Source organism: Mustela erminea, chromosome 6 (genome assembly GCF_009829155.1).
Source record: "Mustela erminea isolate mMusErm1 chromosome 6, mMusErm1.Pri, whole genome shotgun sequence".
NCBI lineage: Eukaryota > Metazoa > Chordata > Mammalia > Carnivora > Mustelidae > Mustela > Mustela erminea.
Window position 1 is genome coordinate 13,841,602 of NC_045619.1, and position 15,210 is coordinate 13,856,811.

The 15,210-nt window shown below is 44.9% G+C and overlaps 1 protein-coding gene across 2 annotated transcripts in view; it reads left to right on the top strand.

Moving 5' to 3' along the window:
* Positions 1-2,891: 2,891 nt before the first annotated feature.
* Positions 2,892-15,210, top strand: part of SYN3 (synapsin III) — a 449,385-nt gene continuing 437,066 nt past the window's right edge. Inside the window, exon 1 of one of the 2 annotated variants that reach the window (XM_032346464.1) lies at positions 2,892-3,034. The gene's annotated coding sequence lies outside the window, so the exon portion shown is untranslated. Of the gene's footprint in view, positions 3,035-8,220; positions 8,624-15,210 lie in introns of those variants that run through there. The other variant, XM_032346465.1, reaches the window with a different exon arrangement.

The following is a 15,210-nucleotide window of genomic DNA, read 5'->3' on the forward strand; positions in this document are numbered from 1 at the left end:
GGTGGCTCAGTGGGTTAAAGCCTCTGCCTTCAGCTCAGGTCGTAATCCTAGAGTCCTGGGATCGAGCCCCGCATCGGGCTCTCTGCTCAGTGGAGAGCCTGCGTCCTCCTCTCTCTCTGCCTGTCTCTCTGCCTATTTGTGATCTCTGTCTGTCAAATAAATAAATAAAATCTTTAAAAAAAAATAAAAACAAAACTGATACTAGTGGAGCTTTTTGAATTTATAAACCCAAACAAGAACACCCTTTCCATTTTTCTCCAAGCAACTCTCCTGTGTATATTTGAAAGCCAATAGTTTTTTTTTTGAAAACTACATAAAAGTCCAAATCTTAGAGTTGGGAGGCATCTTAGGGGAGCTCTGCTCTGACCTCATTTCACAGGTAAGGAAACGGAAGCTTAGAAAGAATGTGCCTGGTAGGTAGAGGCAGAGACGGGCCAAATGCCATCAAAAACTATGCTGGGTTTCTGAATTGAGATTTCCTTGATCCTCTTATGTCCACTACTGCCATTATTTGCTTCTGAACAGAAACTCAGGAAGGATCTGAGGTATTGCTTAATCCAGAAGTAGAAAGTAGTAGTCAAAGGGGCAAATCCTGCCTGTACACGGGTTTGATTTTGCTCAACATTCTTGGCTCACAGAGTTCTTTAAAATTATTTTAAATTAATTGCCAACATGTAAAAACCTGGAGATTTAACATAATCTGAATTTCTGACTCTTTAGTAAAAGTCAGATCATCGGGCAACTCAAGGTCCCTACTGCCATATGGCAAAAATGAGTTGTTGCCGAGTAACAAGCTGCCCCCTTAGGCAGCTGTGCACACCCCAATATGCCACAGTCTCCACCCCTCCCTGTTCTATCACATCCTGCCAACTTCACTTGCTACATTACTGCCTGTCTCCAAAATTTGTGATTCCTAAGCTAGTCTTACTCCCTTAGATACTGAAGTTGCGTCACTCCCTCCTATTGATTGAGGTCGCTTACTAAGGGTCATGCAGTAAGCACAGATGATGGAAGACAAACTTCCAAGGGCTCAGTCCTTGGCTCTCCTCTGGTCTCACACTAGGAGGTCTCATACTGCTCCAGGTCAGAAGACTCCCCCAGGCACATTTCCAGCCCCAGACTCACATCTTGCTCTACGCTTGGGTATCCAGCCGTCTCTTTGAACAAGTTGATAAAACCTTTCGGTGCCTTCATTTTCTCATCTGTGATATGGTGACGATGAGATTACTTTTCCACCATACAGTTATGAGAATTATATATACAATTGGTTAATATATGCAAAACAATTTGAAGAGAATCTGGCACTACGGTTGTTGTAAGTTGCCTTATGGGTCTCTAGAATGTTCATGATGGAGCTTTTATTTCCTTCTGCCTCCAATCTGTTCCTTCCCAGGCTTCCTCATGTTGGTAATAGCACCATTATCCCATGGATGGCTCAAGCTGAACACCTGAGAGTCACTGTTTGTTCATATGTTTTCCTCATTCCTTAAATCCAATTCATCATCAAGCTTTTCCATAATACTCTATAAATGTATTTCAATTGGTCTACCCTCCCCATCTCTGCTGTCCCCACCTTGGTCTAAGTCACCATCATCTCTTGCCTGGGCTTCTACAGTATCCTCCTGTTATACACTGAACTATGATCCCCACCCCCCCCAATCATATGTTGAAGCTGTAATTCACAATGGGATGGTATTTGGAGATGTAACTAGATTTGGCCTTTGGAGGGTTACTAGATTTGGATGACGTCATGAAGGTGGGAGCTCATCAGGGGTTAGTGTCCTTATAAGAGACACAAGAGAACTTGCTTGCTTGCTTTCTCCCTGCCATGCAAGGATACAGGGAGAAGGCAGCCATTCATTCACAAGCCAGGAAGAGAGCTCTCATTAGAAACAGACCCCACCCGCACCTTGATCTTTACCTCTACAACTATAAGGAAATAAATTTCTGTTGTTTAAACCAACCAGTCTACGGTAGAGAGTGAGCAGACTAAGACACCTCCTAAATGATCTCCCTGATTTGTCATTCTTTCTCTTCCAAAATCTGTCCCCCCCACAACCGCAAGCTGTTTTAAACACGTCGTAGGCACCCCCTCCCTCCAATTCTTCAGTGGCTTATTTTTGTCCTTATAATAAAAGGAAGGCCTTCAGGGTGGCCCACCGGGTTCTGGGAAAATCCGCCCCCGCTACCTTTCCAACCTAGCGCCCCCTGCCCTTGCTCAGCGCTCTGGGCCAGCCTAGTCTCCGGTTCTGTCCTCAGAACCAAGGTGCATCTGGTGCCCCCTGCCGGCCACGCTCTTCCTCCAGCCGTTGAATCCCTTTTCTCTTTCAACTCTCACATCAATTATCACCTCCCCAAGTGGCCACAGGAAACCACCCGATTCAGAGCGTCCCTGACCCCGTTCCTTATTTTAAATCACCTTTTCCTTTCATAACAATCTTACATTATCTTCTTTGTCTGTTTCTCTGCATTTAATCTGCCCCCCATCCCCCGGCCCCATGCAAACTACGGGAGGGCGACAGACTTCGTCTTGTTCCCCGGCCCTGAGTGCCCATCACACTACCTGAGACACGCGCGGACGGTGCGGCGGGGTCTCTCTGAGGCGCCCCCTGAGGTCCTGGGAAGTCAGGTGCCCTTTTCAAAGCTGGCTTCCAAGGACGCTGCACTCTTCGCACTCCCCAAGGGGCGTCGAGACGCTCCTGGGATCGAGCTTAATCACCGCACTCTGCTGCCTGAGCCCGGGGAGGGATCAGAGTCTGGGAGCAACTTTCCCGCGTTAGAGAGGTGAAGCGCAAGCAGGGGGGAGGGGAGGGGAGAGGCGGAGGGGGCGGAGTCTCCGGGGGCGGGGCCTCGCTGCCCCAGCCAATGGGGCGTCTCGGCGCGGCGGGGAGGCCAGGCGGCAGAGGAGAGACGCTCCAGCGCGGTCGGTGCGGAGGCTGAGCTCGCGGACCCTGAGCGCTTCCTCAGGCGGGCGGCGCGTTGGAGGCAACCGCCCCGCTACGCCCCGGGCGCCGGTTTCCTGGCAGCTCGCACGGTAAGCGGAGCGCCGCCGCGAAGTGGACTTTGTGGGGTTTTCGGAAACTGAGAGCTAACCCTCCCGCCCTCGGCCCCTCAGAAAGGGGCTGCCGGTGGCGTCCTCGCGCCCGGCCGCGTCCCCGGCGCGCCGGCCCTGTGCCCGCGGGATGCGGGCGCGCGGAGGGCCCGGGAGGGAGGCGACGAGCCGCCGCGCCACGCTGCCTCCACAGGCTGCCGCAGCCCGGCCCGGGCCCGACCCTGCGACGGACGGGTCGGCGCGCGGGAAATGCCCGGGGCGCGGGACGGTGGCCCCCGGCCGGACCTCCGCCCGGCCCAGGTCTTCAGACCCCTCAGGACCTGTTGGCCTGGGGCTGGGGGTCAGATTTATCACCCTGTTTCCCATTTCCACCCGTCCTGAGGCGCAGGAGGAGATCTCCGATCGGCTCCTCGGCCGAGCTCGGAGCGAAGACTGGCCCTGGTTGCCGCGCCCCGTGTATTTATTCAGCCTTTACCCGGCTCTCCCTGCTGTGTGCCAGGCACTATACTGAGCCTTGGTGTACGAAGACGGGCTTTGGAGGGCCTCTTGGGGCCAAGAGGGACAGTAGGAGGAACAGTTACCGAACACTGCAGTACGGGGGACTTGAGGTGGAGAGCAGGAGTGAGGAGCCTGGAGGGCTTCGGGGCGGAGGTGACCACTGAGTGAGGACTTGGAGGGTTAGCCCCGCTGAGAGCTGTGGGGAAGGGGGTGCAGGGGGAGGGCTGGTGGGACAGCGGGAATTCCAGATAGATTTTCTTGTGCGAGGCTAAGGAAGCTGAAAAAGTCCAGTATTCCATCAGATAATCACATCGGACTAAGGCTTACTGTGGGTAGGAAAAGAGCTGTGGGCAGGGCAAGAGGCTAAAACACGCTCCGGCCTTAAAAATGCAGCCTTAGACTATCTGAATTTTGTCCTGGGATGGAGTGCAGTGGAGGAATTCTGACCAGTGACCAGGTCACTCTGGCAGCTCTGTGGAAAATGGATGGAGACCAGAGCAGCAGAGAGAGCTGGTTAAGTTGTAGTTGCTGTTCCGACTTGTCTGTGAATACTCTGGTTCCAGAAGGGAGCCCCAGCTGCCCAGGAGCCTTGCTCCCTGGCCTCCAGGCATGGACTGGGGCCAGGAGATGTAGCCCACATTACATTTGATTCTACAACTTGCGGGCCATTTTTATATTGTTTCTGGAGGCTTTGAGCTCAACCTTGTCATCAGGGATGGACTCTGGAGAATGGAAGGGTACCTCTCCCCTTCTCTTTCTGTCTTACAGAGGCAGTGTCTCAACTGTTAGAGGCTGTAGTTAAAAGCAAGGTGTCACTGGGGAGTCAGATCAGAAGGTCATTTAGCTGTGTGCCTGGAGGGTGTAATCAACCTTTCTGAGTTTCAGTTTTGTGACTCAAAAGGAAATATCATAACTACCTTTATTAGGTCAGGTTCCCTCGAGAAAGACTCAGAGATTCAGAGGTTTGTGGGACTTTGGGGGAGTGGTCTCACTGTCCAAGGGGGTGAGGGGTAAGGAAAACAAGATTGGGCAGAGGGAGAAGTGGACCTGTGATGCAGTGCAAAAGAAGCCTCAGTTGATCCCCTGAAGTACGGGGGCCAAGCCTTTGAAGCCCCATGTTGACCAGCCAGTAGATGCAGGGGGTCATAACTTTGGTTATGGTCAACATGGGGCTTCAAAGGCTTGGCTCTCATACTTCAGGGGGTCAACAGAGGCCGGGGAATTGGGGGGATTGAGAGCTGTGCCACAGCAGGCACCTCTACAGGATGGCCTTGGGAAGTAAATGTAGTAACTTGACAGAAACTGGCTGGCACTGCATCCACTGCAGAACAGTCATTTAAAAAGAGTTCATTTCTCTTGCCTTTAAACTTCTTGACTGTGTCTGAAAGTGAATTGGGAAGTTAGAATTGGGTAAATAGGATTTTTAGAAGAAAGGACTTTTAATTATAATAGCCACAGTGACTACCACTTCCCATTACTGAGTGCCTATTACCTATATGTGTTCTCTCCTAGTTGTCTAGTAATATTTGGAGTCGGGTACTTTTGTTTTATAGTCAACCTGGTCTTTTCCAAAACACAAGAGTATGCATCCTTTGCCATAAAATAATAGCAATAACAACAGCAGAAATCAAAACAGTGTGATTTGTTACATGCCATGAAGTGATTTCACTGGTGGTTAATTAATTAATTTATTTATCAGTTATTAATTCCAACAATGTGCAGTGAGTGCTTCCTAAATGGCAGGGTGCTGTCCTAGGTGCTGGGAATGCAGTGGAGTCTATCAGGGGAGAGACAGACATTAAATGCTTTGATTTTTTCAGGAGCAAATGTTGAAGGATAGAACATCCTGTTACATAAAAAATAGTCCCTTTTCCCAATTTACTTTCTCATTCTTCAGTTTTAGTATAACCTCCTCGGAAAGGTTTCTTGGACCTTTCTGTGTAAGGCAGGTCTCCTCCCTTTTACTCTCCCGTCATAGAACTTGATCATTCATTTTATTAATTTCCTTGTTGGTGGTCCTCCTCAGTAGACTGAAGCTTCAGGAGGTCGCCTGTTACTTTATCCCAAGATCCCAGCACAGTGATTAATACAGATTTCTTGAATGAGTGAAATGAATAAGGGGTAGATTTGCTTAACAGAATGGTTAGGGAAGGTCATATTGAGGAGTGATATTTATATTGAGATCTGAGGGATGAGAAGGACCCAGCAGTACCAAGCAATGCCAAGATCAAGAGTCAGAGAGAGCAGCTTGTTCAAGGATCATGAGGTGGAGGAAAGGAGCCCAGTGTGACTGGGGAACAGCCTGAGATGAATTTGGAGAAGTAGACACATCCTTGAAATGCCATGCTGAGCTTGGATTTTATTCAAAATGCAGTAAAGGTCACTGAGGGATTTTAAGCCTGATGATGACTTAAGGTTGTAACATATATTTGTTTGTTGCCTGTCATGCCTCTAGGAGGCAAGCCCCATGAAGAAAAGTGTTCAGTAAATATTGCTAGAGTTAATGGATGATCTGGTTTATGTAGCTACCAAGTGAAAAATGGAGGAGGGAGAGCAATAGGATTTTGTCACAGACTCAGAGTTAGGTGAGAGATGTTAGTGTCTTAGGTACGGAACAGCAGTGGTGTTGGAGAAAGGTAGAAAGAATAGAGTTATATTTGGTTGTAAAGTGGACAAGGACTTGTTAACACATTAGATGTTGGGAATAGAGGAAAAGGAAGAATCAAGGGTGACCTGTGGGTTTATGGTTTAAGATTGGGTAGATGCCAGATGCCCATCAACAGGTGAATGGATAAATAAAATGTAGTATATACTGACAGTAGAATATTACTCAGCCGTAAAAAGGAATGAAGTGCTCCTATATGCTATAATGTGAATGAACCTCAAAAAAGATGCTAAGTGAAAGAAAGACAAAAAAGGTCACATGTTGTATGATTTCATTTATATAAAATGTCTAGAGTAGACAAATCTGTAGAGACAGAAAGCAGATTGCTGTTTGTCAGAGACTTGGGGGAAAAGGGTAAATGAGGCATAATTGCTTAAAGGGTAAACAGTTTCCTTTTGGGTTGATGAAAATGTTTTGGAACTAGAAAGAGATGGTGGTTGCACAACATTATGAATGTACTAAATGTCACTGAATTGTACACTTTAAGATGGTTAATTTTGTGTTATGTGAATTTCATCTCAATTTCCCCCCAAAAAAAAAGAAAAAAGGAAAAATTGGGTGGATGGGAGAACCAATAACAGAGTGGAGGAGACTGGGAGGGGAGCAGGTTGTAGAATTCACGTGCTGTCTTAGAGATACCCGTGAGACATCCACATGGAGCCTAGGGGGAGGTCTGGGCTGGAGATATAAATATGGGAGTTGTCAGCACTTAGATGTCAGCCAACAAAAATGGATGAAATCTAGGGAGAGGCAGTGTAAAGGAGCACATCACAGCCTGGATCATTCTTTAATTTGATCTTCATACCTACCAATGAAAGAGGTGCTGTTGTCTTCATTTTCAGATGAGAAAACTAACCCTTCTCCCCTGGCCCCCACATGAACTTGCCCAAGGCCAGACACTTTGTTCTTGAGCATCTCCTGGCTTCCAGTGCTTTGCCATTCCCATCTCAGCATGATGCCATTTAGAACTTTAGCAAGGGCCTTCCCTCCCCTCCTCCTCTCCCCACCCTGACTGAATACTCACATGTGGCAGGCACTGTGCTGGGCATATGTTGGTGGAGAAAGTAGAAATGGCTCTAATTTTGTGGAGTTTACCCAGTAAACAAGCAACTGCAGTCCACTGATACAGGGCACCTTAGGAACCTGGAGCAGAAGCATTTGCCCCAGTTTGGGAGTAGCAGGAGGCTTCCTAGAGAAAATGACCGCAAGCTAATATTTGCAGCAGAAGCAGAAAGAGATGATTCTCTGGAGGGTTCATGATATCTGAACACCTGCTGTGGGAATTCACCATTCTTTTCATTCCCCAGTTCTTCATAGGTTACTGGCATTTTCCAACTTATTGAGAGGGTTTCCTATATTTTCTATAACTCTGGAAGTAGTAAGCAGACAACTGGCCTAGTTTGATTTCAAGCTTCAGAGGAGTAGCCAGGTAGAGTGCAAACAGCCTGGTTTTCAAAGCCAGGCTTCATCTCTTGAGCAAGTGACTTATTCTCTCTGAGCCTTACTTTTTATACCTACGAAATGGAGCCAGTAGTGTGCATTGCTTAATGTAAGAAATAAATGAAATGACACTGTGAAGCATTAAGTACATAATAAATGCTCATAAAAACAATATCTCTTTTATCTTTTGGAGAGGAAGAGTTTCTGAAAAGACTAGTTAGTTAAGTCCTCGCACTCTGCACTATTTGAAATACAGATATCCATCTTTCCTCTGAAGGCTCTGATGGTTCAGGATGGAGCACAGTGTTCTGTATGTTTAGAAATAGCCCACATGATCCTGGTAAAAGCAAGTCCAGGAACCTTGGCTTGACCAAATACTTGAGTCATTGCTATGATGAACATGAAAGGGTTAAGCACCTAAAAGCAGAATTTTGCCTTCTAGGAATTATTAGCCAATGACAGTGCTGACCGATGATGTAATGTCTTTGGCTGGCACTCCATTGGTTAAGTGTATTGTTTCTCTCGCTGCTTCAGCTGTGTGAGGAGCTAAGCTGGAGCCCAAGGGTTAATAATTCTGTGGCAGCAGACAGAGCTATTTTTTTTTTTTTTCCATTCCTCTTCTGTTAGGTGTGAGTATAAAGCCCAGCTCAGCAGATTGTTGCCCTTCTCCTTCCAATAAACAGCAGCATCTTCCTCCTTACCTCTTTCCAAGCAGAGCACATGTCTCCGTAGTACTACAGAGGAGGAGGAGGAGGAGGGAGAAGGGGAGGAGGAGGAGGAGGAGGAGGATCAGGATCCTTTAGGGAAGAGAGAACCCTTTCAAAGTTCCACGCGGCAGTCTCTCCTTGCCACTGGGGACAGGCACAGCCCCTGCTGCTCTGGCCTACAAATGTCCCACTGGATGAATTGCTAAACTGTCACCTGCTACTGAGCATTGTTCAACCTGGCGGGATCCTCAGAACCGGGAGGTGAGCCCAGGGTTTTGGAAGAGGGAGTGGGCCTAGCAGAAAGGAGCTCTAGACTGGAGGTCTAGAGAAAGGAAACAGCTCTAGACTGAAGGTCAAACATAGGTCCATCCCATAGCCCTGGCATGCGGTGTAGGCTTGGGCAGGATGGTTTCCCGCTTTGGGTCTGTATACTCAAGTTCACAGTATGTGGCTTGGATTAGCGCCCTCTGAATTCTGGGAGACACCGGCCAGGGATTGTGCCGACCAGAGCGATAAACAAGCATACTCTTGGTATAGCTTTCTGTCAAATGATCTCTGCAGATAAATGCTTTGCTCTGGGAACCTTGGGCAGCAGGGGAGTTTCAAGCGAGGGCTGTCTCCTAGGAGCCAGCTAAAATCCAGGCTCTTCCTCATATTGTCTGGACTCTGTCTTCAGTGCTCCCACTTGGCTGAGTAGCCCTCGGTAGACTCTAGGCTGAGGTTTCTCCAGAAACACCTGATTGGTCTCAGGGTTTAATCATGTCCTTTGAGGGGACCTTTGGGTCCTGACACTTGAGTTATCAGTGTGCCTTAATGAATTTGGCTTTCCTAGTTGTCCCATGCTAGAGCTCCTAAGGTGGGAGAAAAACTATTTTTGCATTATTGGATAGCTTAGCTGTGACAGTTTTCTTCTGTGTTTTTAGTGGGCCATGCATTATTGCCCCAGCCTGAAACTTCTCACCTTGCCCAGAGGTCTTAATGTAAGCATGTAGCCTCATGGTATAAATTGAAAAAAGTAGAAATAGGGTGGGGTGGGGAGAGGGGAGCAGAGTAACTGGAAAAGGCTGATGATAAGAAACTCTGGCCTTCATTTCATAGGTAATTCAACAAAGTTTGCATTTTACAGACAAGCTATGATGCTACTTCTCTGTTTACTTCCTCTCCAAAAAATACATAAGTAAAAAGTTCTATTATTTTTATTTTTCAGAATTTGATTATGTGTGGGGAGTTTTCAATTTCTTTAGGGAAAGTAGAGCCTGCAGAGTGTTCTCTTTGTGTCTTATATGACCGTTGGCCTCTGCCGCCCTGTGTTCTGGGTTAGACTTTGCTGCTGAGGAACATATGAGCCCTTGGACAAGTCACTGTGTCCCTCTGAGCCTTGTGTTCTGCATTTGTCAATCACAGGGGCTGGAGAGAGTTGAACTAGCTGACTTTTAGAGCCCTCATAGCTCTGGCTGTTTGTGCTTTGGATTGCAAAAAGCCTTTGTAATCTAAGGCTATTGATTAAATGGGTTGGATAGGTAAAGAATCTTTGAATAAAGGAATATGCAGCATGAGTCCTCTAAGTGTGGGGCTGTATCTATGTTTTAACTCATTTAACTCCCTCAGTAGCCTTAGAATACATGGAATTAACCCCACTCTACAGATACGAAATTACCCAAGATCATCATACAGTAAATGCTGAGACTGGTATTTGTGCCTGTGACCATACTGGGATGGTGGTGCATGTCAGGGTAATGGAAGGGCTGGAGCTGGAATCCTTACCCTCCCTCCTTTGCTTCCATGCATGTTCTTCTTTCTACTTCAGATCAAGAACTGATTTTAAGATGGACTATTTCAGCCAGATTAATGGCTGAATGTGGACTATCCAGTTTAATATCTGGGACAGCAGAAAATTAGGGGACCCTGGGTCTGAAAAGGACCTTACAATCTTTTGGACCAGGTCCCTCGATTTATAGCTGAGAAAATGGAGGTCCAGAGAAATTAGGTGACTTGTTCCCTGTTACTCAGTGAGTCGGTAGATAGCCGGGATGGAGACCAAGACTCCTTGACTTAGGTGTTTGAAGGTATATTGTTATTAATAAGTTTTAAAAAAATACCTTCATCTGAGAAATTTGGGATCATTTGAATTTAGCTATTCTTAACTTTGTCTATTCTTGCCAGTCCTATTTGAAGTGCCAATGGGTTGAAGTAAGAATCACTGAACACTTAACCTCCACTTGGCATTGTGGCAGGTGCCTGAACCATGAAAGGAGGGTGGTAAACAAGCTAAGTATGAGACCTGGTCAGTTTCTTTCAGGAGCCTCATGATGCAAACTGTGTTTCATGAGAGTCTAACTCACAGGTCAGCGATCTCTCTTGCAGGATGAGCAAGAGTGGGTGGGACCCTGCCCCTATTACTGTGTGTGTGGCTGGCACCTAATTTATACCATTATAAGAATACTTGCTGTATGATATGTGGTCTCTCTTCTTTGTCTTTCCAACTAAGCTGCATGTTTCCCAAAATGTGGAACTTAATTAATCAACGGAGCTGCCTAATGGAGAGGTAGGTGTCAGTATCTTGGACTGCTGAGATGTACACCCAGAAATAAAAACCATCCAATTTTTTATTAAAAATTGTAATTATTACAGTTATTATTATTATTGTTATTACAGTATATGCAGATACTTGACTCCTTCCTTCATCACTGTAACGTTAAGAAAGAATCCTCTTAACAATCTTAACACAGGCTTCAAACATCCTAATGATTATCATAGGAAAGAGGGGTTATAATTATTCTGCTGGGCTGAAGAGCAAAACTAGCAGCAATGGGAGGAAGTTGAAGGGAAGTAGATGGGAAGGACTTAGAGAAGAAAAGTGTACTGATGGTAGGAGCTATTCAATGGGTCTGTCCTATCTTCCCCACCCTTGTCATCAGAAGAGGGTGGACCCTCAGGGATTACTGCCCCCAGCTAAGAGTAGCACTTGGTAGCTTTTAATGCCCCTTGTAGACTTAAGATTTCTTGATTATTTGTAAGCAGGAGTAAATGAAAAGAGGCCTAGACTAGAACAGAGCTGCATTTTAGTCTTTAGGGTCCAAAGCCATAGAGTATGGGGTGGAAATCATTCATAGCCAAAATAACTGTTGACAGTATTTTAATTGCCAAAAAATTGCATTAATGTAGTTTTATGTATGCAACCCTAAATGGTAATTCATATGCTAACTAGTGTGTAAAACACTGATTTAGACTAAGAGAGTTGTTTGGGTCTTCCTACTGTTCTGTGTTTAAAGTAACTCTAAATTTCTCACCTCCATGGGGTAGGGGGTGGAGAATTCTCAACTGTCCTGCTTGCTTATAAGTATAATGCTGTTCTCTGTGGTTAACCAGTCTTTAATACCATTAAATGTGTTTAACAGTTTGTTTTTAATGATAGTGAAAATTAAATGAGATAATGTAATGGAAACCTCAAACCCAGGAACTGTTACAGAATAGATGCTCAGTATAATTTTACTGAAGGGAAATAAGCATCTTGGTTTAGCATACTTGTCTATGCAGGTCTCTGAAAAGTTTTAGAGAAGAACCTGGCCACCTGTGTCCAGGCTGCCATTTCCTATCTGAAGCCAGTCTTGTTTGGCTTCTCTCCACAGTGTTCACCCTCTTGCCTTTGAATACTGTTTCTAAAATCCAAAGTGGAAAAAGAATGAGGTTGGAAGCTTCACAGACCTAAATTCAAAACACTAGCCATTACCTATCATTATGTGTCATTGCCCATGTTACTTAACCAATCCATGTTTGTTTTTTCACTTGTGAAAATGTGATCAGTCAAGCCCACCTTGAAGAGTGGATGGGGACTTAAATGAGAACCTTTAGAGAGTGTCTGAACATATATAGAGTAGGTGTTCTATAAATGGCTGCTTTATTTATTCTCCACCAAAGATGTTACAGAGAGGTGTTGGGTTTTTTTTCCCCCTTCACTCTCATCTCAAACTTCTTTGCCCACATGAGTAGCATTTCTATATAACTTTGTACAAACTTTCAGGAAACCCTATGTGACATTATTCTAAGAATGCATTTGCTTGCAGCCTTGTCCCCTCCTAGCTCATCTTCATGGCAGTCACCTAACCAAGCATCAGAAAGCTGCACTCAGAAGGGATATGTTGCGCCTAATACATTTTTATTTTATTTTATTTTATTTTAAGATTTTATTTATTTATTTGACAGACGGAGGTAACAAGCAGGCAGAGAATCAGGCAGAGAGAGGAAGAAGCAGGCTCCCTGCTGAGCAGAGAGCCCAATGCGGGGCTAGATCCCAAGACCCTGGGATCATGACCTGAGCCAAAGGCAGAGGCTTTAAACCACTGAGCCACCCAGGTGCCCCTATATTTTTAAAACCCCAGGGGCTGATTTAAATATTCTGGGCTGGGATACTTACTCAGGGGCCAAGTGGGCATGTAATTTGAGGGGTGCTACAGAAGCCAAAGAATGGCTCCAGATTCAAAGCATTGTGGATTTCTTCACTGAATTTTCATTCCTTGGGCTTATGTATTCATCCATTTAACAAATATTTATCGAGTTCTTATACTGTGATAGGCAGCATCCTAGGTGCTGGGAATAGATCAATGAACAATGCAGACAAGATCGCTACCTTTGTAGATCTTATATTCTGATGAGGAATGGAAAATAACCACAAAATAGTTACATTATGGTATGTCAGTCAGTGACAAGGCCCTTGAGGAAAAAATAAAACAGTGTAAGGGCATAGGAAGGGGCCTTATAGAAAAGTCCATTAAAGGTCTTTGAGGAGTTGCTATTTCAGCAGGGGGAGAGTTTGAGAAGGTATAACTAGAGGAATACCCAGAACCAGGTCTGATGGGGACTCATGGGCTATAGAGAGAGGTTTGGACTCTATTCTTAGTTAGTGGTTTCAAGTAAGGATGTTACATGGTTTGACTTATTCTTTTAATTGGTTTTGTTTTTTAAATTGCCATATGGTAAATTTGATATTGTTTTGGTGTTTAGTTCTATGACTTTTACCACATGTGTAGCCACATGTGTAGATTCATGGAAGTACCAACATCACAATGAGGACAGTTTCATCACCCAGAAAGCTTCTTCCTAATGTCCCTTTGTAGTCACAAACTCCTCATCTCTAACATTTGGTACAAGAACTCTACTTTCCATCACGGCCATTTTGTCTTTCTGAGGTGACATCAGTGGAATCATACAGTATGTAACCTTCTGAGGCTGGCTTCTTTCCCTGAACACAATGCCTTTGAGATTCATCCGTGTTATTGCAGATGTCAATAGTTTGTTCATTTTTATTGCTGGCTAGAATTCCATTGTGTGGATGTACCACAGTTTGTCCATTCATTTACCCTTGAAGGACAATTGGGTTGTTTTAGGTTTTGGCAGTTACATATAGAGCTGCTATAAACATTTGTTCTCAGATTTTTTTTATGAACACACATTTTGGGTCTCTAGGGTAAATACCCAACTGTTGGATTGCTGGGATATAACAATAAATTTACACTTAACTTTATAAGAAACTGCCAAACAATTTCCAGTCTGGTTTTACCATTTTGCATTCCTATCACCGATATGTAAAAATTCTACTTACTATGCATTCTTGCCAGTACTTGTCATTGTCAGTATTTTTTTATTTTAGCCATTCTAATAGTTTAATTGTATCTTTCCATGGTTTTAATTTACATTTACCTAGTAGCCAGTGATTGAATATCTTTTCACCTGCTTATTTGCCATCCTTATATTCTCTTTAGTGAGGTGTCTGTTCAAATCTCTTCCCCACTTTTTAAATTGCTTTTGTGTTTCTTGCTGCTAAGTTTTGAGTACTCTTTATATCTTCTAGATATCAGTGTTTTCTTAAATATGTGATCTATAAATATTTAACTTGTTTTTAAGGAATTATTCTGAATTCTGTAGTGTGGGAGGGGTGGAAGCAGAAGAATCAGCAGAAGACCATTGCAGTAATTCATGGTGAGAGATGATGGCAGTTTGGACTAAAGTCATTTGGGTGGAAGAGGTGAAAAGTGGTCAGAATCAAGGAATCTTTTGAAAGTAGAGCCATCTGAACTTGACAATGGGTAGAATGTGGAATGTGAGAGAAAAGAGACATCAAGGATGACTATAGTGCTGGAGGGACTGAGAATTTAAATATAATTCAGGTACGTATTATAAACAGTTCACCTGGAATACATACAACCTCTGTGCTCACAGAGGTTATGTGAAATGAACTAGGGGAGCACAGATGATGGAAAATTTACTAAGTGTAAGATCTGTGAGGCCAGCTTTCTGGACCGCCACTCTCAAACTTCAATGTCTGTAAGAATCAGGGGAAAAGGTTATTAAAAATGCAGCTGGCTAGGCTCCTGCCCCAAAAGTAAGAGACCTATGGTTATCAACTCCACAAATCATTCTGTGCAGGTGATTGACTGACTATTACGAGAAACTCTTGGGAAAACTGTGGGCACTTCAGAGAAGAGGTGATGTCAATTTTGAGTGTTTGGTGGAAATTGTGACTTGAAAAAACCTGTGGAAAGGGCAGCCAGGCATGGCATAGCTTTTGTGAGGGAAGAGCAAAAGTAAAACTTGGAAGAACTATAGAGACTGGCTGGATCCTAGAACAGTGTAGGTGGGGTGATAATGATGACTGTTGACCAGAGAGAACCTGTCTGGGAGTTAGTGATGGGTCATGGGACTTCCTGTGCTCAATGAGTCTAAAGTGGTTGCCACCACCCAGAGGCTCCCCAGGTACTAACAAGGGGCCCACGTGGTGAAATGTACCAGGCAGTCCAATGCTGGTTGTTCAGGGTGGCTGTTGTGCTTTCAAAGTCTCATGTGACCAAGTA